We start from the raw sequence: 23643 nt of genomic DNA, 5'->3' as shown, positions 1-23643 counted from the left end.
CCTTATCATTTCCCTCCTTATCCTCTCATGGTGTTTTTAAATGCCCACAAATTTTTCTCCAGTATATTGTTAAATTATTCTCTGACACCAATTTGTCTATGGCTTGTATCATTTTTCCATGTTTAAGTGGCTTTTTGTTGTATGTAACCATGCCTCTTGCTTTCCACCAGGCAAATACTCCACAAAGCTATTCCGTGCATAGTCAGAATCAGTCACCAGGACAATTTCACTGAACTTTTTATCAACTGCAGTAGCAATTGCTTTATAAATTGCTGCCAATTCCGCCACCTGACTGCTCCTAGCTCCAATCCTCATCCCTATACTGGGGACGCCTTCACATTTCAACCATACATTTCCTATTCCTGCCACTAATTGTTTATTACTGTCATTTTCAATGTGAAGAGCACAACCATCCACATATACAGTTGGCAAATCCTTGCATGTTTTTTCATCAAAAGCTTTGTGTGGTGATCCACTTCCATTTCATTTGGTATTTGTTCAGCTGCGCAGTCATGTAAGTCAGCTAACCCTTGAGCAATTGAGTTCTTTTTATTTTGCCCATATCTCACTTCTACAGGAAAACCTTGTAATGCCAGCGTCCATGAAGTGATTCTGGACTGCGCTAGATTACCTGATCTAATTCTTTTACTCTCTAACAATTGCAAAGGTTGATGATTTGTTTCAATAATCACCTTTTCTCCCTGAACAATGGGGCGGAAATGTTGTAGCACCCACACAGTGGTTAATAGGGCCTTTTCACATTCATTAAATTTCATTTCAACTTGGGAAAATGCCTTACTTGCATAGGCAATGGTTTTGTGATTCAAATTGTGTTTTTGTGATAACACTGCTGACATACAATGTTCAGAAAAACCTATTTCTATAAAGAAATCCCTGTCCTTTATGGGATATGCTAAACATAGTGCCTTTACAAGACATTCCTTTAATTTAGCCACTGCATCAGACTGCTCTTTTTCCCATTTCCAGGGAGTATTCAGTTTAAGCAGTTTAGTTAATGGTTGAGTGATTTCTGCATAATTTTCAATGAACGTTCTGTTATAGCCTGTCATCCCTAATAAACTTTTTACTCCTTTCACATTTTTAGGATCTTTTAATCTTTGCATGGCCTCTATTTTCTTCTTTTGTGGATTTAGCCCATGTTCAGTCACTTCATGCCCTAGAAAGTTCACTTTTTTCTTGCACCATTGTGCTTTTTGTAAAGATACTTTGGCGCCTGCTTTCTGCAATTGGCCTAGCACATGTCTTATTTCATCAAAATGGCTTTTCAGGCCTTCATTTTCTATCAGGACATCGCCCACATAAACTATGGTTCCTCTTTCCGCTGCATCTGGCATTGCCTTTCTCAAAAATATGCCAAATTCACTCCCACTATTGATGTACCCGAACAGCGTTCTAAGCCAGGCGTATTGAGTCCTGTCAAATGTAAACGAAAATAAATTCTGTATCTCCTCTGCCAATGGCAAGCACCAATATCCAGAGGTGAGATCTAAATTGGTTAATACTTTTGAACCATGTACCTGAGCTAGGCCCTGACCAATGAATGGCAGTGGCCATCTAGATACTGGTACTCTTTTATTTAACTCTCTCAAGTCTGCACATAGCCGCCATTGACCATTTGGCTTTAACACACCTAAAATAGGTGTATTGGATGTGCGATAAATGGGCCTGATGATTCCCCGCGATTCCAAATTTTTAATAATCTCTGCCAATGATTCTAAACATGCCAGCGGTAGTCTATACTGGCGTACAAACACTGGACGTCTGCTACACCCTTCTGGTAGTGTGGCCACATGTAAATCAGTTAAACCACAATCATAAGCATCTTTTGCAAATACATCCTTAAACTCCATAAATATCTCCCTCAGATTGTTCCTATCCTCATTGCTGTCACACGCATCTGCTAAGGAGATCTGCTCTTCTACCATTTTGGAAAATTCTGGAAAATCTTTTGGTAAGGGAATCTCGGCGCTTTCCTCTAACTGTGTGGCTGGGTCTTTTTGTAAAGCTGCCACTTTTAAATATTTTGGCATATCAGCTTCCACTTCAATGGGCTGATTTCCTGTTTCATTTTCATTTAAATTAAATATTATGCAATCCTCTTGATGGCAGCACACTGTCTCATTTGAATCATAAGGATACACAGAATGAATTTTAAATATTCCTTTGGGCTGAGAGTCCAGGTGTTCTGGCAACTCACCCTTGGCATCTACATACTTTTCAGGGATATTTCCAATCACCATGTTATTTAAATCTGCCGTATAATGTGATTTTTGTATGGCCATTCCTAATGGGGAGTTTTCCTCTAAATGAATATCCTGACAACCTTTATTATTTACCATAATTTTTACAGATCCTTCACCAATAGCTACCAATGGAATGTATTCATAATCCAGGCCTTGCTGATTTATGGATTCATTCAGGCATACAAATGCATCAGAGTCTTTCATCTGCTGTCCATTTTTGCATTTCAGTGTTATTGCAAACTGTTTTGTAAATGCAGGAATAATAGTATCTTTCCTCATTTGTAATTCGATTGCATAAGGAACCAGTTGTGCACAATGATAAGCCCTTCTCTTGTCTTCAAATTCAGGTGCCGGACCACCTAGGCGTGACCATATTTTTTGATTAAGGAAATCTAACACCATACACATTCTGTGCATGATGTCATTGCCCATGTAAAATTCATTTTGTGCTCCACTCACTATCCATACATTATGATAAATTGTTTTCTGCCCAATGCTAATTTTAAGCATGCATCTGCCTGCAATTCGGTTTTTCAAAGTCTGGACTGTCCAACCCAGAAACATATTGGTTTTTAATCCTAAATTTCGGGATTTCTTCCCTCTCCATTATTTTTTGCAACAATTTCTCATTAATGAAACTCCTTTCATGTCCAAGCGCTAAAGTGGCTTTTATTGTTTTAAAATAGTCATTTATACCAACATGAACCCATGGTTGCTCTTCTTCCATGTGTATTTCTGCCAGAGTGGTAATATGTTTTTCTGAATCTGTTTTAGGAGCAATATTCTGTTTGCATGTTTTCTCTTTTAAATAAAAATGTAATGTGTGCTCATCTATGGCAGTCTGCCAATTTTTCCTTGGGTCCAAGTATATTTGTACAGGTAGTTTTTCATTGTCGCCCTGCATTTTGTCTTGACACATTAATATAACAGTGACACTAGGTATGCAACTATTCTGTAGATATACCTCCACAGCATCATTTGTTTTGGCAACGGTGTGACATTCATTTATGTTGCTGTTTTGTGATTTTAGTTTCTTAGGCCTCAATGGTTTTTTGGTTAAGGACCACAGCACTCCATTCACACCATCTATGAGAGGAGACAATCTTTTCAGGCAATCTGTCCCCATCAGAAATGGAATTTCACAAATAGATGTGATCAATACCTCTTGTTTCATTCTGTGCTTTCCTATTCTTATGTCAACCTCAGTTACACCTATGATGGGCACCTCCTCCCCATTAAAGTTATGCACTGGACCTTGATTTTCCTTCACTGTGATCTGACTCTGTGGGGGTCTCCCTTCATTGATACTCTTTACCAGCTCCTTGGACATAATTGTGGCTTGTGCGCCAGTGTCAATCATAGCAAAGGTGTGGCATTTTTCTTCTACAGTGATGGGTGCATAATATCTGTCCTCAACTTCCTCTAATACACATAAGAAGTGTGAATTCTTACTGATTTCAGGGCTCACCTTTCTCAGGCCTTTTTCACTTTTGGCTAAGCGCATTGGTAAATGGAAAGACATTTTTACCTCCTTTTTACCCATTTCTGCGCGAGAGACTTTATTCATTTCTCCATGATCAGAGGTTTTTTGGAGTGTGGCCTCTGTTCGCCCATCCATCTGGGTAACATCAGAGACCACATTACAACCTTCCAACTGAACATGTGTAACAACATCATTCAGCAATTTGTCATTTTTTAATTCTGTGCATTTGTGATCATTTAGTGTGATACCAGCCCTTTCAGCCTCTTCAAAAATGTGTGGCTCAAAGAATTCTTCAGGTGATTGACTTGTACCCTCCTTTTGAGTATTTCCTTTTTCTGCCTGTGTCTGGTCATTGTTTTGCTTGCCCAGTGAAGGAGCTTTAGCATCCCCACTTACTCCCTGTTCACTGGTATTCCCCATGCATGAGTCATTTTTCTTAAATCTGTCCCTTTGTTCTTTTGGAATTCCTAATGTTTCTTTTTCATTTGTGCAAATCTTTACTGTTTTATTTAGCTCTAGGTTAAACCGTACCTCTTTTTTAGAAGTATTTGCACTTTATGTCACATGTTCATTTACTGGCACTTTCATTTTTAATTCATTAGGCATCTCAGAGTCGTTATGCAAAATTAAATCAGAGCAATCTGTCATTTTGGCACTGCAGTTATCATGAGTACTTAGTCACTTTTCGTAAGCCCCCCGGTCATTGCTATGTCCATCAGCCCCCTCTTTGGAAGGTAGTATTTGCGCTATATAGAGCTTTCCTATTTGCTCAGCTAACATTTTCACTTGGGCCTCAAGGCACTGGAACCTTTCCATCTCTCTAGAATCCTCTTTCTGTGGCCTAGGTCGATATTTGTTGTTTTCCCCCTGATTGGATCTATTCGGATACCTCTCAGGGGATTGATGTCGGTTGGGATGGTTTCTGAACTCTTGATTCATTTGTGGAGGGGAGCGGGGTGCACCCATCCTTTGATTATAGTCCCCTGGTGGGGAATCATTGTACTGACGTGGATTGTAGTTCATGTTTTGCCTCATGTCCTGTCTCTCAGATTGTGGGTACTGGCCCCTATGTTGATTTCCATTATCAGTAAATCGATCCACATATCGGGGTCTATCCTGATTACCATATATCATGGTGTTGGGATCAAATCTGCTCTGTGTCCCCAATGACTTGTAGGGACCATCATTTCTTTGATCTTGATTTTGTCTCTGGTTATTGTTCATACCTGCCATATCAGGCCGATATCCTACCCGGGGTCTGTCCCCTAAATACCTAGGGCTGATGTAGCTCTCCCTATTACTAGGATCATGTGATTGGAACATTGGTACAGGAAATGGTGATCTTTGTTGATTACCCCTTTGTTCAGGTGTCACATTATTTTTACCTTGGCTTTGAGCAGACTCAAGGGACTTTTTGGCTGACCTGATTTCCATTACTGTGGCTGAGGGTTCTTTAGATTTAGGTCTAGTATCTTTAATTTTATCACTTTCTCTACCCTGACAATAGAGTACCTCATATAGTTTTGTGCTTTGATGTACAATCCATTCAAGGGACTTGTCACGGTCAAATTCACGGACCAATTGGGATATGATGTCTTTCTGTAGCCCATAGAAGTATGCAGTTTTAAACTCATTGGAATTTGGGTCAAAAGATACATCAGAGCGAGAAAATGCTCTTTTTAAGTCTTGTAAAAATTGGCGAGGGGATGTATTAGGTCCACCAGTGATTGGGTAAGCGACTTTCTTTGCCTCCTGCAATGACTGAAAAGGAGAAAAATGACGCCTAATTTCTTTTTCAAACTCCACCCAGGTCATATTCTGCTGTTCATTTAATCCCCTTATGATGCTGGCCATCGGGGCATCGAAAGTTAAATGAAAATATTGACTGTACTGTTCCTTAGGTATCTGGAGTGCTTTAAAAATGTCATGCACCGCTTCTAAGTGATCTTCAATGCAGCATTCACCTCCCATTTTAAATGGTTTGATCAGGGATTTAATGGATTTCATTATTTTTATGGGGTTACTTGTTGCAATGCATGGAATTGCACTACTTTGTAATTCAATCCTGTTTTCAGGTGTTTGAGATTGGTGGCTGCCCCCAATGGGAGTATCAAATCCCCCAAGGGCGCTGCAACCAAGTTCAGTCACCGGCCCAGTCACTGGAGCACTAGCTCTTTGGGCAGAACTAGAATTCACCTCCACTCCATTGAATGTGGTACCCTGCCACCTCTCCTGGGACCTGGGAATGCACATTTGCTGTTCTAAGTCCTTACACTTTTTAAGGAGTCTGTTTGCTCCATTTTGCAAATAGTTGTTTTCATCACTCATCTTATTAATCACCTCCTGCATTTCGCGCATTTGCATTTGGCATTCATTGAACTCTTTATTTCTCTTGTCTCTTTCTTGAGTCATTTTAATAATTTCTTGTTCTACACTCTGGAGATCACATACTTTTTCACAATGTTCTTTTTGTAAAATCTGCATTTCTGAAACAACCTCATCTTTATCCTGTCTAATGTGGTCCACTAAGGCTTTTAAGTGTACCAATTCTTGCTCACTATCCTCAAATTGTTTCTTTCTTTTGGATAACTGAGCATCAAAGTCTCTGCATTTTAATTGCATGTCTTTTTGGCATACATCCAATTCTGCTCTTAACATTTCCTGATTTTTACTTGCCCCATCTAATTCAGTCTTTAACCTGTTAATTAGCTGGGTATCATTTTCCTGCATTCGCAGGGACTTATTCAAAATAAACCATATTTTGCCGCATAGCCGTATTAAACAGTCTTTCTCTGCACTTTTATCGGCTGCATTCAATAATCTTGTAAGGCAGACCTGAATTATGCTGCCTTCTGCAAAAATAGTGTCTAGTTTTTCTTTCTGCACCTCACCCTGAATGCGGTCACGCCATTCTAAGGTGCTGTTCGACGACCACGTCCCATGTGCAAACAACTTTGCCTCTAAATATTGCACTAGGTCTGAAAATGTGGTTTCCCTTTGTGACATTCTGAAATTCGTTTTTAGTGGCACACTGCTATTATAAAATGGGTTCCCTTTAATGTGCAAATGGCAGTGTGAGACACGCTTGCCACGCCCAGTAGGTACTCTATGATCACTTTCCCGGCCTGCAACGCACCATAAATATGTTGGGTATTTTGTGGCTATTTGGGGCTTTGCGGTATTTTCTTACCGCCAAAATACCTTTAGCAATAATCACTCTCTGTATTCATATTGGGTCACACATGACAATAATACATTGCATTATTTCAGAATTCAGACCTATTTAGATGGTATGCGCGGTAGTTTGCGTAGTTGGTTGGTATAGTGGTTGGTTTATTTATGGCCCCAATATCCAACATCCCTTGTTTTTTATCTAGATTGTTCTTGATCACTAGAGAGACCTCAGGCCTACATTTTAGGGATACCACATTTTCAGTGTTAGTGTTGTGTGCCACCATGGGCAATTGTGGTATTTTTGTGGTAATTTCCACTACCTCATATACGGTAGGGAACTATGTCCAGAGAGTCTCTCTTCCCGTTGACTCATGTACCTCCAACAGGCTATGCTACAAACAGTCACTCACAACTGTCCATACTGAATAGAATCATGCACACATCTGCTTTAAAATGACAATTGCACTGTTTAAAAATCTACCCACGTTTAAACCTTTTCCCATGCAAAATGAAAGAGAAAAATAATACACACTAGCTATCTGTTTTCAAATATTTTTGTATCATAGAAATTTCATTTAAACACAGTTTAACTTTTTTTACAGAAATAAATAAAATGGTACAACATTATTTGTGATAAAATGAACAGAGAGCTGCGAGAATATATTGAATTGGTAACATTAAATATGCTGATAAGAGACTGAGACTCCCTATAATACACTGACTGAACAGCTTCGCACACTTTCGCACAGCTCCCACTTGCTTCTGTAATTACCTTATCTGTTCAGCATGAGTTTTCTCCGGCTATTCTCTTTCTGAATTTAGCTCCCTTGAAGATCAACCCCAGTGAGAACAAGCGTCTGCCGTTCTCAAACCGGGGTTATTGCCTGGCGCTCTCAGCTTTTGCAGCAGGAATGCCCCAGCCAGGAAAGAGATCCTTCTCCCAGCTCTGCAAGATGTCGCTTGTCTTCCCCCTCTTCTCAAGCTTCTCCCGCAAAGTTCTAATCACAGCCCCTAGCATGATACTTGCTATGACGCAGCTCCAATCAGAATCAATCATGTCATCTCCTCCCTCACTACACAATGGCTCACTTCTACAGTCTCAATTGTAACAAACTGATTTCCTGCTCCTTCAAGCTCTTTGCTTCCTGTAGTTATGTGGACAGAGCAGCCGAGAAAAAAATGAATGTGCGTTTAAAAGTTCACTTTCAGAGTAGGCCTAATTCTGCAGTGGAGACAGATTTTTATTAGTGGGTTATGTTAAATGAAGTTTTATTAGTCAGGTTAGTTGTTAATAAGGTTAGTTATTAATTTTCAAATGTGTCTCTTGCAACATAGGCATTTCAGGTGAAAAATAGTGTGCATTTTGAATGTGCAGATGTGTGCTTTTACCTGTAAAAATGGATTTGCATCTTATATGTAAAAATCGTTTTTGACTGAATAGCCTGTCTTTACTTATATGTCCATGTTACTCTGGCAACACATATAGCAATGCACCACACCCATGTAGTGGTACTGCATAAAGAAATGCTACCTGTGCAGTAGTGCTGTACTCTGTGCTGTAACACGCCAAATATTCTTACAGCTTTAGCTGTTTTTAGATATTGCAGGTTTTGGTGGTCCGTGCTAACTGTAATGGTGTGTCCTTCACTTACATTCTTTGTCCTTTTCTTCTTTTTATAATCTTTTTTTCTCTTTTTCTCTTTTTTCTCACTCCTTTTCCTCTCTTTCCCATACTTTGTCAATACCCTTATCATCTCATTTGAGCAATATTTGCCCTCCCATCCAATCATTCTGTACTATTGTCATGCCCTTAACTGTATGTTTTGTTGTTCCCTTCTGTCTTTCTGCGTGTCCCTCTATCTCTACTTGCTTGTCTTACCTTTCTTCTCTCTCTTCACGCTGCCTATTATCATTGCGTGTTAAAATACTTTGTCATTCTCCATTTCTGCTCTCTTCCGAGGTGTCTTCACTATTATAAGCAGGGGGCTCATATATTGGGTTAACGTACACCGTTACCGCCTTTTAATCCTATAAAGGATAAAATCCCTTTTATTCAACTTTTTCATCTTGCTTTTCAGGAAATAAAATAGGAGCCGAAGGTGTTACATCTTCTTTATTTTGATTAAGCTTCCATTCTCTCTCAATTGGATCTTCTTTCTCAGTCTGATACATTTTTCAGAGTTCTAAAGCTGCCAACCTTATCTCTAACTTTTTTCCTTTCTCAGTGGCATGTAAGTATGTGATCATACGACGCAATATTGATTTTGATAATGAACCCTCTTGAGGCTTAGACATAAGTGCTTTATTAGTTGTGCGCTTGACCCATTCGGAATGGTACTTTCTAATTTTGGCTGTATGTCTCTGCAATGTTCTGCATAAGTGTGAAAGTGGTCACAAGTGAATTCAAACTGTCAATACATAACCGATGTATTGTTATGCTTCCTAGTTTTGACTAACTATATTATTTGATTCTTTTTTGAGCAAGAACCATCAATCGCATCTCATAATCCTTGAATCAAAATATTTTGAAAATGTTTTACTCCATTACTCTTCTTGTTCCTTCGTTTACACTATCAATTATGTTTAGTATCTCATACATCTTTTCTTTATTTATATATTAATTTCATCAGATTTGAACCTTTTCCGATTGACATCAATCCTTTGTTTAAAAAGTGAAACAAAAATCACTTTTATTTATTTATTTTGTTTATTATGTATTGCATCTATCAGTTTAAACATGCAGAAAACTTTATAAAAACATAGTATTCCCCATTCACATGTGCACTTAAGTTTTTCCCCTACGTATGTCTTCATTTACTATTCTTAGTAAACGTATCTCGTCTCAGTATTGGCTCAGAGCTTAATACACGCCCTTTTTATTGGTTTTATGCCTCAGGAATCCCTTAATTCTCCTTTATGGAGTTATAGCATGTATTCCTTCTGTTCCTCACGGGCCCATGAAATCCCTCACTTTTTATAACCCCTAAAAATCCAGTTACTCTTTTTATATATACGTTAACATATCACAATACAATCCATCCCCCTTTTGCTTTTAACCATCCTCAACGGTCTACTCACATCCGCTGTTCAGCTCGAGTCCCTCGGCATTGGCTCTCCCACAATCGACCAGTTCACCTACAGTCTGCGGGGTGCCTGCGGGGACCGGATAGGAATTTCATCAAAGTGGGACCTGTAAAACCGACTCTTGATCCTGTGATTTTCTTTTCATGCTCCGCTCTCAGCAGGAAACTCTGTGATCATCTGGCTAATAGTGGGAGCCGAGGATTGTCCGGGGTCTGGATCTAGGTCGTTGGACCTGAACCATCCACACTGCTACCGCTTTTGTTCTAACACCTTGAAGCCTCTTCTTTGTGCTAGATGGGATTACCAATAATTATCACAGACTAAATAATCAGACAGACCAAAGAAAGATGACAAAACACTGTTGAATCTCAATGAAAGAAAGCAGGAAGAAATACAGCTATCAAAGTAGATGGACATCATTACTTGGACATCATGGAGCACTGAATGAAATCTGACGAGGGCAGAATGATGTCATGGAGAAGATATACAAAGCCATGCTGAATCGAAATGAAAATAATTATGAGTGACGATGTAACTGAAGCGATAAGAGAAAGATGTATGAAATGACAAAGTAATCATGAATGCAAAAGAAGACAAAGTAACCTGCTGAACAATAAGGGGCCGATTCATGGAACAAACGTGCGCCGAAAATCTTCGCGCAAGCATGCGCAAGCGGAAAAAAAGTCCCTGCGCGTGTTCACCGCGGGATGTGCGCCAAACCCATGCATGGCGCACAAGTCACTGCAACATCGCGAAAGGCGTGCGTGACGCGCACAGTGAAAGCGCACAACCTCAGCGCACACACCAGAAAGTGGGCGGGACATGGGGCGTAACGCGCGGAATGGGGAACAACACAGGAAAATAAGGGCATAACTGGGGATGTACTGCAGGGAAGCAGACGGAACGCCCACACGCACTCGAACCACACGTATTCATGGAATCGAATAGGGCAAAGCCACGCACAGCCAAAGACACGCACAAGCTGAAACACGGCCGCCACACGAAGGCAGGCGGTAGAGTCCCAGCGCATCAAAAAAGTGGCGCGCGGGAAGTCAAATACGCGATTGAGCGGGGTACGTGGATTTCAGGGGTGCGCGAGAAATTCTACACGCGATTGGCCTGGGTACGTGTATTACAGGGGTGCGCGAGAAAATCTACACGCGATTGGTCTGGGTACGTGGATTTCAGGGGTGCGCGAGAAATGCTACACGCGATTGGCCTGGGTACTGGGTACGTCTATTACAGGGGTGCGCGAGAAAATGTACACGCGATTGGGCTGGGTACGTGGATTTCAGGGGTGCGCGAGAAATGCTACACGCGATTGGCCTGGGTACGTGTATTACAGGGGTGCGCGAGAAATTCTACACGCGATTGGCCTGGGTACGTGTATTACAGGGGTGCGTGAGAAATTCTACACGCGATTGGCCTGGGTACGTGTATTACAGGGGTGCGCGAGAAATCCTACACGCGATTAGCCTGGGTACGTGTGTTCCGGGGTGCCGTGAACTTTCACACGCGATTGGTTGAAATCCACGTGTGTTCTGTCATCACGTGCAATGAGGGATACACTCTCGCACGTCACGTCACAGACGCGCTCACGCGCTGAGGGCCTTTGGTCCAATGAAAATGCGTATGCGTGCAGACGCGCTTACGCGCTAAGGGCCTTTCCTCGAATTACACGCTGACGTGCAGATTTTTCACGTGCCAAATCACTCCGTATCAAGCTGGCCACGCGAATACACACGGAAGACCACGCTCCTGCCCAGAAGGCCGAATCACTGATCCCCCAGTGCCCCGAGCAGCCTCCCACGTGCCATCTGCTGCTGCCTGCCTGCCTGCCTGCTGCCACCGTGCCCTGCCATTTGGTGCCTGCACATCAGCCATCTGCAGGGGTCCAGTTGCTGTGTCCACCCCTGCTGGAACAGTAGACTCCCGACTGGGATACCATCGCTCCACAGCCCAGCCCCAGGACCCAGTTGCCCACCCACGCCTGCCTCGGGGGTCGCCATGTCGGGGCAAGCACCATCTGAGACCAGTGGCGACCCCCAGCCAGAGAGGCAGAGGGCCACCAGCTTCAGTGAGAAGGAAGTTGGTGTCCTGGTGGAGCATGTCCTGGGGCATTATGATGCCCTCTTCGGAAGACCACGCGCCAACAAGGAAGGACGGGAGAGGATCTGGGACGATGTAGTGGTTGCCATCAACGCGGAGGGGGTGGCAACCCGCGACATCAAGCACATCAAGAAGCGCTGGGAGGACTTGAGGGCCAGGACCCTCAATAAGGCCCGGCGCCTCGCGGAGGGGGGCCGGGCACACCTGAGTGACATCCAGATGAGGGTCCTGGAACGCGTAGACCCAGCGCTCCACGCCCAGATCCTTCGGAGGCAGACCCATCTGGAGTTGGCCGGTAAGTGGCCAAGCATTGCTGTGTGAGACAGGGCATGTTGCAGTGTGCTGGTTGTCTGATACCTGCCTGTATGTGTGACATAGGCCATGTACGTATGTGTGTGTGCAGGGACATCATGGTCAGGCATGTGAGTACAGTGATGTGTTCTATTGCAACATGGGGGGCTCTGTGCGGAATGGACACATGGAAGCATGGCAGTCTCTGTTCCTGGACATGGGTGGGGGTGAGGGATGGGTGCTGGTCCCATGTACACGTATGGTGTCCATGTGTGTGTGTCTGACCTGCGTGTCTGTGACTTGTCACCGCCATGGATGCATGACACATGTCTGTGACAATGTTCAGATTCACTGATGCAGCCTAGTCATCCTTGTATCCACTGCGTCTGTGGTGCACGAGGCCAGATGGATGGAACTACGGTGAGGTGTGTGCATGTGATGGAAAGACCCATGATGCATGTGAGTTTGAAACCAACATTGTATGAATCATGAGGCCCTTGGTCATGTATGCCAATGTCCATGGCCTGCCCCATGCCTGTTACTGTATGTGTTTTGCCTGCACTGACCCATGTGTTGTGGAGGGACATGATGGAAGTGATGTATGACAGTGCCACTCATCTGCTGTTGCTTCCTGTCTAGGGGACCATTGTACAGTACCCTGATGCTTGTGTTCTATGTCTCCCTCTACACAGTGGCAAGTGAAGAAGAGGGCGGAGAAGGCGCTGTGGAGCAGAGCAGCGGGGATGCCGCCACGGCTGCAGCGGAAGGGGTGGGTGAGCCCCCACAGGGGCTTGCACCGGCGGAAGATGGCGTGGAGACATCCAGGTTGGTGGTTTCCACAGAGGGGGAGGAGGCCGCTACTGAGCCACACATGGGGCCTGGTGGGGGCATCCCCGCTGGTGCAAGTGGTGCAGTCCAGGGCCAGGGACAGGAGGCAGCACAGGTCGCCGTGGAGGTGCCTGTGCATGTCACTGTCCCTGACACTGTGACTGCACCACCCTGCACCAGCAGGGATGCCCCATCCCAGGCCCGTCCGCAGGTAGGGGAGATGTCCATGTCATCTGACACTCCTCTACCTGCGGACGAGGGGACCCCTGGCCGTGTGGAGAGGGTCCTGATTGGTGTCGCGTTGCGCACGGCTGGCATTCGTGATGAGGTGCATGCTTCCCGGGAGGAGCATGCACATCATCACGAAGAGCACCGTGCGTACGTGAACCATTTGGGAGCCGCCATGGTCGGGGGTTTCCTACATGTGTGTGGCCTTCTGGCGACCCTCTCCTCCTCTGTGGGGGCTATGCGCCAGTCGTGCTCCATGCCGTCTTCCGGCCCAGATGCCACCAGGGCCCCCTGTGGACCTGCCCCGACCAACGCAGCCAGCTCGGTGGGGACCCCATCCCTGCCACAGTCGGGAGTCGAAGGTCCAGCAGGGGTGGACACACCAGCAACTGTCCCCCTGCAGATGTAGGATGTGCCGGCATCATCTGGCAGGGCACGTGCACGACGGCATCGGTGGATTCCATCAGCCTGGATGCCGTCGTGCTGGCAGAGGCAGTGGCGTCGGAGGCAGCAGCAGGCTCGACGTGGGAGGCATCATGGCTCGGGGCCATCAAGATCAGAGGGGCAGGCATCGGCCGGAGGGCAGGAGAACCCTGGGATGGCAGTGTCTTCCGTGTGGGAGCAGTTGGTCCAGCGGATAGGTGCGGAGCGGCAGCGGGCAGAAGAGGAGCGGCTCACCATGGTCAGGGCGGAGTTCTCCATGCGTCGGGCGTTGAGGCGGGCTGAGTGCCTCGAGGAAGCTCGCAGGGAGTTTGAGGTGGACACGGGGTTGTCCCTGCGAGACCTCGGGGCCAGGACAGAGTCCCGCCTCCGGGACATCGACATGGAGTTCGATGATGCCCTGGCCGGCAACATCACAGAGTGAGCCGCAGGACTTGCCCGCTGCCATTGTATATAGTTCTTTAGTTAGTTAGTGTTAGGTTTCCTTTATTTTTTAAGTTTTTTTTGGACCGCTCGGACAATGGCCACTTTTCTGTATATATTTTTTTCATTAGTTAGTAGTAGTAGGTTTCATTTATGGTGTTGGGCTCATGGACCCTGGGATCTTCTTGTACATAGTTTGATGTTTGGAAAACATTTGTTGGATTTATATTTCCGTTCACCATGAGGCAATGGTTTTTCCTTATTTTTTCCCCCCATTATTTTGCTTTGGACTACATTAGTTTTTGGATTCCTTTGTTTTTTGATTTTTTCTATTAGTTCTCGGACATGGACCATTTGTTTTGTCATCCCCATTGTTGTGTGTTTTTTTTCTTTACTTCATTTTCATCTTTAATACATATATTTATTACTTACATTTGTGATATTTTCTCATTGGTTTCATGCATGTCATGATATGGGTTTTGACATTCACTTGCACCCATTGTGTATGTGTGTGTGACGGACATGTGTTCATTTACATACTTGCCATTGGGGTTGTATCATGTAATTGCATCTACTATGTGGGTGGATGCAATCCTTGGCTGGGTGTTTGTGCTGGGTATGCTGCCCATTACTGCCATGATTGCGTTTCGTCAGGACCTGGGGGCAGGGGGACATGAGTGGGGGCCTGCTGGGGGGTGGGGGTGCAAGGGGATATGGTTGGGGGCCTGCTGTCAGGTGCCCCACAGTGCTGGGGGGTGGGGGTGCAGGGGGACATGAGTGGGGGCCTGCTGGGGGGTGGGGGTGCAAGTGGGTTATGGTTGGGGGCCTGCTGGCAGGTGCCCCACAGTGCTGGGGGGTGGGGGTGCAAGGGGACATGAGTGGGGGCCTGCTGGGGGGTGGGGGTGCAGGGGGACATGAGTGGGACATGGTTGGGGGCCTGCTGGCAGGTGCCCCCACAGTGCTGGGGGGTGGGGGTGCAAGGGGACATGAGTGGGGGCCTGCTGGGGGGTGGGGGTGCAAGGGGACATGGTTGGGGGCCTGCTGGCAGGTGCCCCACAGTGCTGGCGGGTGGGGGTGCAAGGGGATATGGTTGGGGGCCTGCTGGCAGGTGCCCCACAGTGTTGGGGAGTGGGGGTGCAAGGGGACATGAGTGGGGGCCTGCTGGGGGGTGGGGGTGCAGGGGGACATGAGTGGGGGCCTGCTGGGGGGTGGGGGTGCAGGGGGACATGAGTGGGGGCCTGCTGGGGGGTGGGGGTGCAGGGGGACATGAGTGGGACATGGTTGGGGGCCTGCTGGCAGGTGCCCCACAGTGCTGGGGGGTGGGGGTGCAAGGGGACATGAGTGGGGGCCTGCTGGGGGGTGGGGGTGCAGGGGGACATGAGTGGGGGCCTGCTGGGGGGTGGGGGTGCAGGGGGACATGAGTGGGACATGGTTGGGGGCCTGCTGGCAGGTGCCCCACAGTGCTGGGGGGTGGGGGTGCAAGGGGACATGGTTGGGGGCCTGCTGGCAGGTGCCCCACAGTGCTGGGGGGTGGGGGTGCAAGGGGACATGAGTGGGGGCCTGCTGGGGGGTGGGGGTGCAGGGGGACATGAGTGGGACATGGTTGGGGGCCTGCTGGCAGGTGCCCCACAGTGCTGGGGGGTGGGGGTGCAAGGGGATATGGTTGGGGGCCTGCTGGCAGGTGCCCCACAGTGCTGGGGGGTGCGGGTGCAGGGGGACATGAGTGGGGGCCTGCTGGGGGGTGGGGGTGCAAGGGGATATGGTTGGGGGCCTGCTGGCAGGTGCCCCACAGTGCTGGGGGGTGGGGGTGCAAGGGGACATGAGTGGGGGCCTGCTGGGGGGTGGGGGTGCAGGGGGACATGAGTGGGACATGGTTGGGGGCCTGCTGGCAGGTGCCCCACAGTGCTGGGGGGTGGGGGTGCAAGGGGACATGAGTGGGGGCCTGCTGGGGGGTGGGGGTGCAAGGGGACATGGTTGGGGGCCTGCTGGCAGGTGCCCCACAGTGCTGGGGGGTGGGGGTGCAAGGGGATATGGTTGGGGGCCTGCTGGCAGGTGCCCCACAGTGCTGGGGGGTGGGGGTGCAGGGGGACATGAGTGGGGGCCTGCTGGGGGGTGGGGGTGCAAGGGGATATGGTTGGGGGCCTGCTGGCAGGTGCCCCACAGTGCTGGGGGGTGGGGGTGCAAGGGGACATGAGTGGGGGCCTGCTGGGGGGTGGGGGTGCAAGGGGACATGGCTGGGGGCCTGCTGGCAGGTGCCCCACAGTGCTGGGGGGTGGGGGTGCAGGGGGACATGAGTGGGGGCCTGCTGGGGGGTGGGGGTGCAAGGGGACATGAGTGGGGGCCTGCTGGGGGGTGGGGGTGCAAGGGGACATGTGGCTTGGCTGGGGGGCATGCCCATGGTGGATGTGCTGCCTGCGGGACATGACCAGGGGTGCAGGGTAGTCCCCTGTGGTGTGGGCTGCCTGCAGAGGTCGTGGAGGGGGTAGAGGGGAGACCTGGGAGGACCCACACTGGCAATTCACCTCTTCAACTTCCCGCACACCCACGTAATACACTGCCCCACTCGCACAGGCCCAATCGCGTGTAGAATTTCTCGCGCACCCCTGAAATCCACGTACCCAGGCTAATCGCGTGTAGGATTTCTCGCGCACCCCTGTAATACACGTACCCAGGCCAATCGAGTGTAGAATTTCTCGCGCACCCCTGAAATACACGCGCCCAGGCTATTCGCGTGTAGAATTTCTCGCGCACCCCTGAAATCCACGTACCCAGGCCAATCGCGTGTAGAATTTCTCGCGCACCCCTGAAATACACGTACCCTGCTGAAATCGCGTGTAGAATTTCTCGCGCACCCCTGAAATACACGCGCCCAGGCTATTCGCGTGTAGAATTTCTCGCGCACCCCTGAAATACACGTACCCTGCTGAAATCGCGTGTGGAACTTCACGCGCACCCCTGAAATACACGCGCCCAGGCTATTCGCGTGTGGAACTTCACGCGAACCCCTGAAATACACGTAGCACGCTCCCCCAGGCCCGATCGCGTGAAAAAGTTCACGCGAACCCCTGAAATACACGTAGCCCGCTCCCCCAGGCCCGATCGCGTGAATAAGTTCACGCGAACCCCTGAAATACACGTAGCCCGCTCCTCCAGGCCCGATCGCGTGAAAAAGTTCACGCGAACCCCTGAAATACACGTAGCACACTCCCCCAGGCCCGATCGCGTGAAAAAGTTCACGCGAACCCCTGAAATACACGTAGCCCGCTCCCCCATGCCCGATCGCGTGAGTGACTTCACGTGAACCCCTGGAATACACGTAGCCCGCTTGCCGTGCTGGTACAGGGTTAGCGCAGCCCTTTGCGCTGGATTGGGGATTTTGATGGCTTTTCCCTGCGCGGAAGGCGTTCTTGGGGGCGTAACTGGCGCTGCTGCAAGGTCGCTGCGCCACTATGCGCCACGGCTGGTTTTGGTGGCTGGAATCCATGAATACGCTGTGCGCGGAAATGGGTTTTGGCGCACGCGGCTGGCGCAGGGATTCGCATGCGCACACTGTGCGCCAGCCGCGTGCGCCACTTGTGCGCCGAATTCTATGAATTGGCCCCTAAGTGTAAATATGCAGTAATGAAAGGTAGAAAAGATACATAGTAGCTTGCCATAGACGAATATATAACATGGCAATGACAGCCATAGTTGGAAAATGGAGACTGGCTCATGTAAATATTCAATTCAACTACCTCAGAAGCAGATCAGGGTTGCAGAGTCAGTAGATGCTGGAAGAATAGCTTTGTGCGCAAAACAAAGAGGAGTTCATGTTGGCCTGGGACCAAGGATGCTATATTTAAGGAATAGCTGCAAAGTACACAGTCAGATGGATGAGGCATATTTCTCTTAGATTAAAAGAGAAGAACACATCTGCAAGAGCCAAGTATTGGACAATTAAAAGTGTATAAAGTTTATTCAAGATAGAGTGAGCAAGTCTATAGAGGCCAAGAGGAGCAATAAGACCCAGTATAATTAAATCAAATTGCAGTAAATATGATACTGAAATGGACACATTTGTGGTCTCTTCACATGTGACACGAGAAGTAGAAAACAAGGGCTATTCATTAAGCCCCGGATGAAGATAGTGATGTGCTTATACTCCATTGAAAGTCGTAGAACAGAGAGCCGGCTACAAGGTCAACTCAAGATGGCAAACTTTGCCTCATGGCCGGTCTGATGATCGATGATGGACTAATTGGGAAAGTAGGGAATAATCTGACATGATCCAAGCACCTGGGTTTCAGTCTCCTTATGTGCTGCTAGCCATGCTGAAAGTCCAAGGTTGGGTAAGAATGCCAACCAATCAGAATGTCTATGGGGCAACCTCCTGTACAATGTTGCCTAGACAATCCTCTGTAATTTTGTGGCTATAATCAGTATTGTACATAAGTAGGGGTAGTTTGATGGTTTTCATACAGATAAAAGACAGTCAAGTATTAACTCGTTCATGTTCTATAAGTAGATCTGTTCCCCTAACCAAACCCTCCCGCTAATACGTTTTATGGTTTGCCACAGAGGACGATTTCATCGATTATGCATGTTGGGGTATAAGACCCCTGTGTAATCACGTTTGTGTGTGAGTGTGCAAGAATCCATCTGATGTTTGCCAGTTGACCCTGCTTAATTAAACTGAGATTAAAGTAGTATTTTGCCATATTCCTTGCGTCTGTCTGGTTATTTGGTCTGAGATCTTTATTGGTAATTCTGTCTAGCACAAGAGACGCTTCAAGGTGATAGAGCACATTGTGAAAAAAAGTGTGCTATATCTATGTGAGCAATAACTGAAAATCTGAAGCTAAATGAACTAGTCAATTGCTTCATACACATAAAAACCTTATTAGGTCATATTCTCAAAACTTTTTTGGGTGCAAGTTAGGAGATGCACGATCGCATTTCCTCAGTTTCACCAAAAAAAGCAGCAGCCCAATTCACAAAAGGCAAATATTTAAATGAGCTCATCTAGGATGCTGAAGATCTTAGATGCGCACATTCAGATGCCCTGTTTCTCCCTTTGCACATTTGGGGAAAAGTGGGCTTTTCTGGGCATTTTAAAGTGCATTCCAAACTTACAAACTTGATGCGCTTTAAAATCCCGAGAAGCGAAGTTCATCCCCCTGCGTTTTTTGAAACAGGTGCAGGGACAGGCACAAATCATGATGGGGTAATCCCTGACCCTGTCTGGATTTTTTTGTTTTAAAGTGTGAAAGCCACGGGTTGTCACACTTGGAAGTCTATCTCCCAAACAGTGATGAAAATGCTTTTTGATAAGCATTTCATTGAGACGGGCCCTTTAACGGCCGTTCTTGGTGAAATGGGTTCCCAGCAACTACGTGGTTGCTGGGAGTCTGTCATACAGTAGTGTTGGGACTGTGCTCCTGACACTAATATATGCAAGGGTGCTGTACAGTGCATATTTGAACTACTGTACAGCCCCTCCAGAAATCCTCAGGTCACCTTTGAGAATAAGGTGACATGACCATTTTCTAAAAGGAGCACATTCTCTGAGGTCCTTTCAAATATCTCGCCCACTACTGTTTACAACTTGCAATCGGAATTGGAGTAAGAAGTACCTGTAAAACAATAATTCTAACCTAGGTCAGTTGGATCTTTTGATTGTGTCAAATGGTTCTTTGATTTGTTTCATTTTCATCAAGTTGCAAAGGCGCATTAGCAAATTGAAGGCGACAGTGATCTCATTCTATTTATTTGTCTAATGAATTGTTGCTTGCATTCCCAGGTTTTCAGGTGAACTTCAAATGAACTTGAATGAGTTTTCTACAAGAGAAATCAATTCAATTTGGCAGCTATGTAGTGCATTCTGTAGTCTTGGCTGTCTGGGGCTTGCAGTCTCCCTCTCTGTAGACTGACTCAGAAATCCATCTTTTGAAAGGTGCACACTGCAGATTTTTAATTTCAGTGTGCGTTTCAATTCAAAGGCAAACAATAGTTATATGATTTCATGGTATATGTTATGGTTCTTCGGATGTTATGTGCAAGAAAATTAACTTAAAAGCTTGTATTAAAAAATCATAGGGCCTGATTCATGGAATTTATTAGCGTGGTGCAAAGTGTATTTCTGCACTGCAAAAGTACCTTTTCTACCATGGGCCTAAATCACAGTGCAAAGAGTACCTTTGAAGTGCAAAGAGACTTTGCACTGCAAAAATACACTTTGCACCTCTCTGTGAATCAGGGTGTTTGTTGGCAGTGCACAGCGACTTTGCACCGGTGCAAAGTCACTTTGCACCACTCTAAAAGTTCCATGAATTACGTACATACTCTGTAGAGGTTGCATAGTACACAAAACACGTGCGCTCTGTTGACCTTAGCATGCGCACAGGGAGCCACACCACATCGGGGACCATCAATGAATTGCCCAATACAGCAAGGGTGCATATCCTAGCCTGCAAACACTTAGCTCACCACCTCCACCACTGCTTTCTAATAAAACAGAGAGCAAACAAATGTATTCTTCAGTGCTTTAAATATGATGTATTTAAACATTGGATATCCTTTATAAAGAAAATGCAAAAACCTGGTCAGTTATGACAGCAAGCTGTAAACGTTCCCCTCCACTCCTATCCTGCGTCCCAACTACATATGCCTGATTCTCTTCAGATTCGCTAAAATCTCCATTCCAGAAACAGAAAGGGTTATCGCCTCACTCAAACCCTCCAACTGCAAAGGCGGCAACTGCCCATCCCAGATAATAAAGGATGATGCCAGGGACTCAGCTCCCTTTATAACCAAACTGATTAACGCATCCTTCTCCTCCAACACCATACCAAGCAATCTCAAAGAATCCTGGGTTCTGCCGCTCCTCAAGAAGCAAACCCTAGACCCTGCCACCCCCACTAATTACAGACCCATCACCACGGTGCCGTTCCTGCTAAAGATAATAGACAGAGTAGCATACCTACAAATCCAGCAATATCTAGAAACCCACAATCTCCTTGGTGCCCGCCAATCGGGATTCAGACCGCAGCACGGCACAGAGACTGCCTTGATCGATCTTAAAACCTAGATCAATGAGATTAATGACAAAGGAAACACTGCCATGCTACTCCTCCTCGATCTGTCAGCGGCCTTCGACCTGGTAGATCACACGGTCCTGTGTGAACACCTTGCCTCGGCTGCCCACTTTTCAAAAGAGGCCACAGCCTGGATCCAATCATTCCTGGATAATCGAACTATGAGAGTCTTCTCCTCTTTAGCCTCAGCAGACCCTATCAAAATAACCTGCGGTGTACCCCAGGGCTCCTGCGTCTCCCCTACCCCCTACAACATCTTTACCAAGCCCCTATTTGACAAGTTGGATAGACTGGGTGTCACATACACTAATGATGCAGATGACACCCAGATCCGCATACCCCTTTCGGGCAACTTTGATTCAGATACGACCTTGGTAAACAAAATATACCTCATCATTCAGGCATGGATGGCCACACATGGCTTATGCCTGAATGATGAGAAAACCAAAATCCTGCTCCTCGGCTCCAACGCTAATCTAAAAAAACTCAGTCCCGACTACAAGGCATTTAACATTGCTGACAACACTATCACAGTTGCCAAAACAGTGAAAACTCTAGACTTTCACCTTGACTCAGCCTTGTCACTAAAAAAACAAGTAAACTCACTAGCATCCTCTACCACCTACACGTGCAAGCTTATCAGGGCAAGTAGAGCATTCCTCACCCAAGCAAGCTGCATCATCATCGCCAATGCCCTAATACTATCCAGACTCAACTATTGTAATGCCATTTACATAGGAGCCAACAAATACATAACCGACAAACTTCAAACACTGCAAAACAACGCTTTCAGAACAGCCCTTAACCTACCTTACAAGGAACACATATCCAACAAAAGAAGAGAACACAAATGGCTCAAAATCTGTGATCGCATCTCACTTAAAACGGCATCACTCACCTTGAAATACTTAAACAACTCAGCCCCCCATACCTCGCAACCAGAATAGTAAAAAGAACATCTACCCGACCCACCAGAAAGACCAACTCTTACTGCCTACAGGTACCCAAATTTAGACAAAAGAAAACGGGTGGCAGTAGCTTCCCTGTCATGGCAGCCCAACACTGGAATGCTCTCCCACTCAACATCAGAACTGACTAATCCTATTACAGTTTTAGGCGAAACACTCTCACCTGGTTATGATCCAACGACCCCCATGACTGAACCATGCCCCGCACACTAACAGTCCCTAGCCAACCTAACTGTATATATGTACATAAACTGACCTGCTGAAATGTAAATTACTCTATGTATATTTGTATATATGCCCTCTCAGCAGATACTACGTAATGTAATGATCTGCTTTCTACTCAATTGTGCCTTACCTTGTAACTAAGCTTTAATGTAATCTTATCTTCCTGTTCTCCGTTGCGCACTGTTACCTCTGGGTTTTGCGCACCATATTAAATAAATAAACAAACAAACAAACAAACAAACAAACATAACCACACAATGGGGAAATCAGAACTGGACTAAGAGGTTCAACTGTTTTATCATGCAAACAAAGGCTTGTAAATGTCCCACTTTCTCAGAAAATCATTTTATCCATAGCCCGTTTAATTTATGAACATTTATTCACCAGCACGAGAAATGTTTTGGTACTAAGAAAGATGCCTCATCTTTACATGAGGAAATAGTTTGCCCAAAGAGGTTACCCAATGTTATTCTAGGCACTTGGGATGAAAGTCCTAATTACTCCATTTGTAATTTATTGAAAACTGAACTAACTTCTATTAAACATTGGCAGCCAGAAATGTTCATAGGAACAGAATGCAATTATTTTCTTGGTTCAAAAATATACTTGAAAAGTCTCACAGTGACCGTGGTGGCATACTTACAATACCTATCCACCCAGAGTACTGAACACTATTATTTGCAACAGTTTTATCAAACTGATTTATAAGTGATCCAATTATTTGATCTCGGTATGTTTCAATAACATATCTATATTTGTAAATAAATTCACCTTGCGTTCTATTTAATTCCCCCATTTTCAGACTAGAATACCTCAATAAAGTCCTTACATTTCGATACATCTTTTTTAGAACATTTTATTGGAATTTGAGTCGTATAGAAATAACTCAGTTACCTTCTATTCAAACATGAATTAGTCTCATATCCTATTATAGCCTTTTTAATTATACTAAACAGGTTAACAAAACATTGTACATCAAATGATTACAAATAGATCAGAAAGCCTAACACAAAGAATTCTGAATAGCTGAAGAGGAAATATCCCTATATAAA

The sequence above is a fragment of the Ambystoma mexicanum genome, chromosome 2q, assembly GCF_040938575.1.
Source record: "Ambystoma mexicanum isolate Mex_15411 chromosome 2q, UKY_AmexF1_1, whole genome shotgun sequence".
Lineage (NCBI taxonomy): Eukaryota > Metazoa > Chordata > Amphibia > Caudata > Ambystomatidae > Ambystoma > Ambystoma mexicanum.
This window is presented reverse-complemented; position numbering follows the sequence as displayed.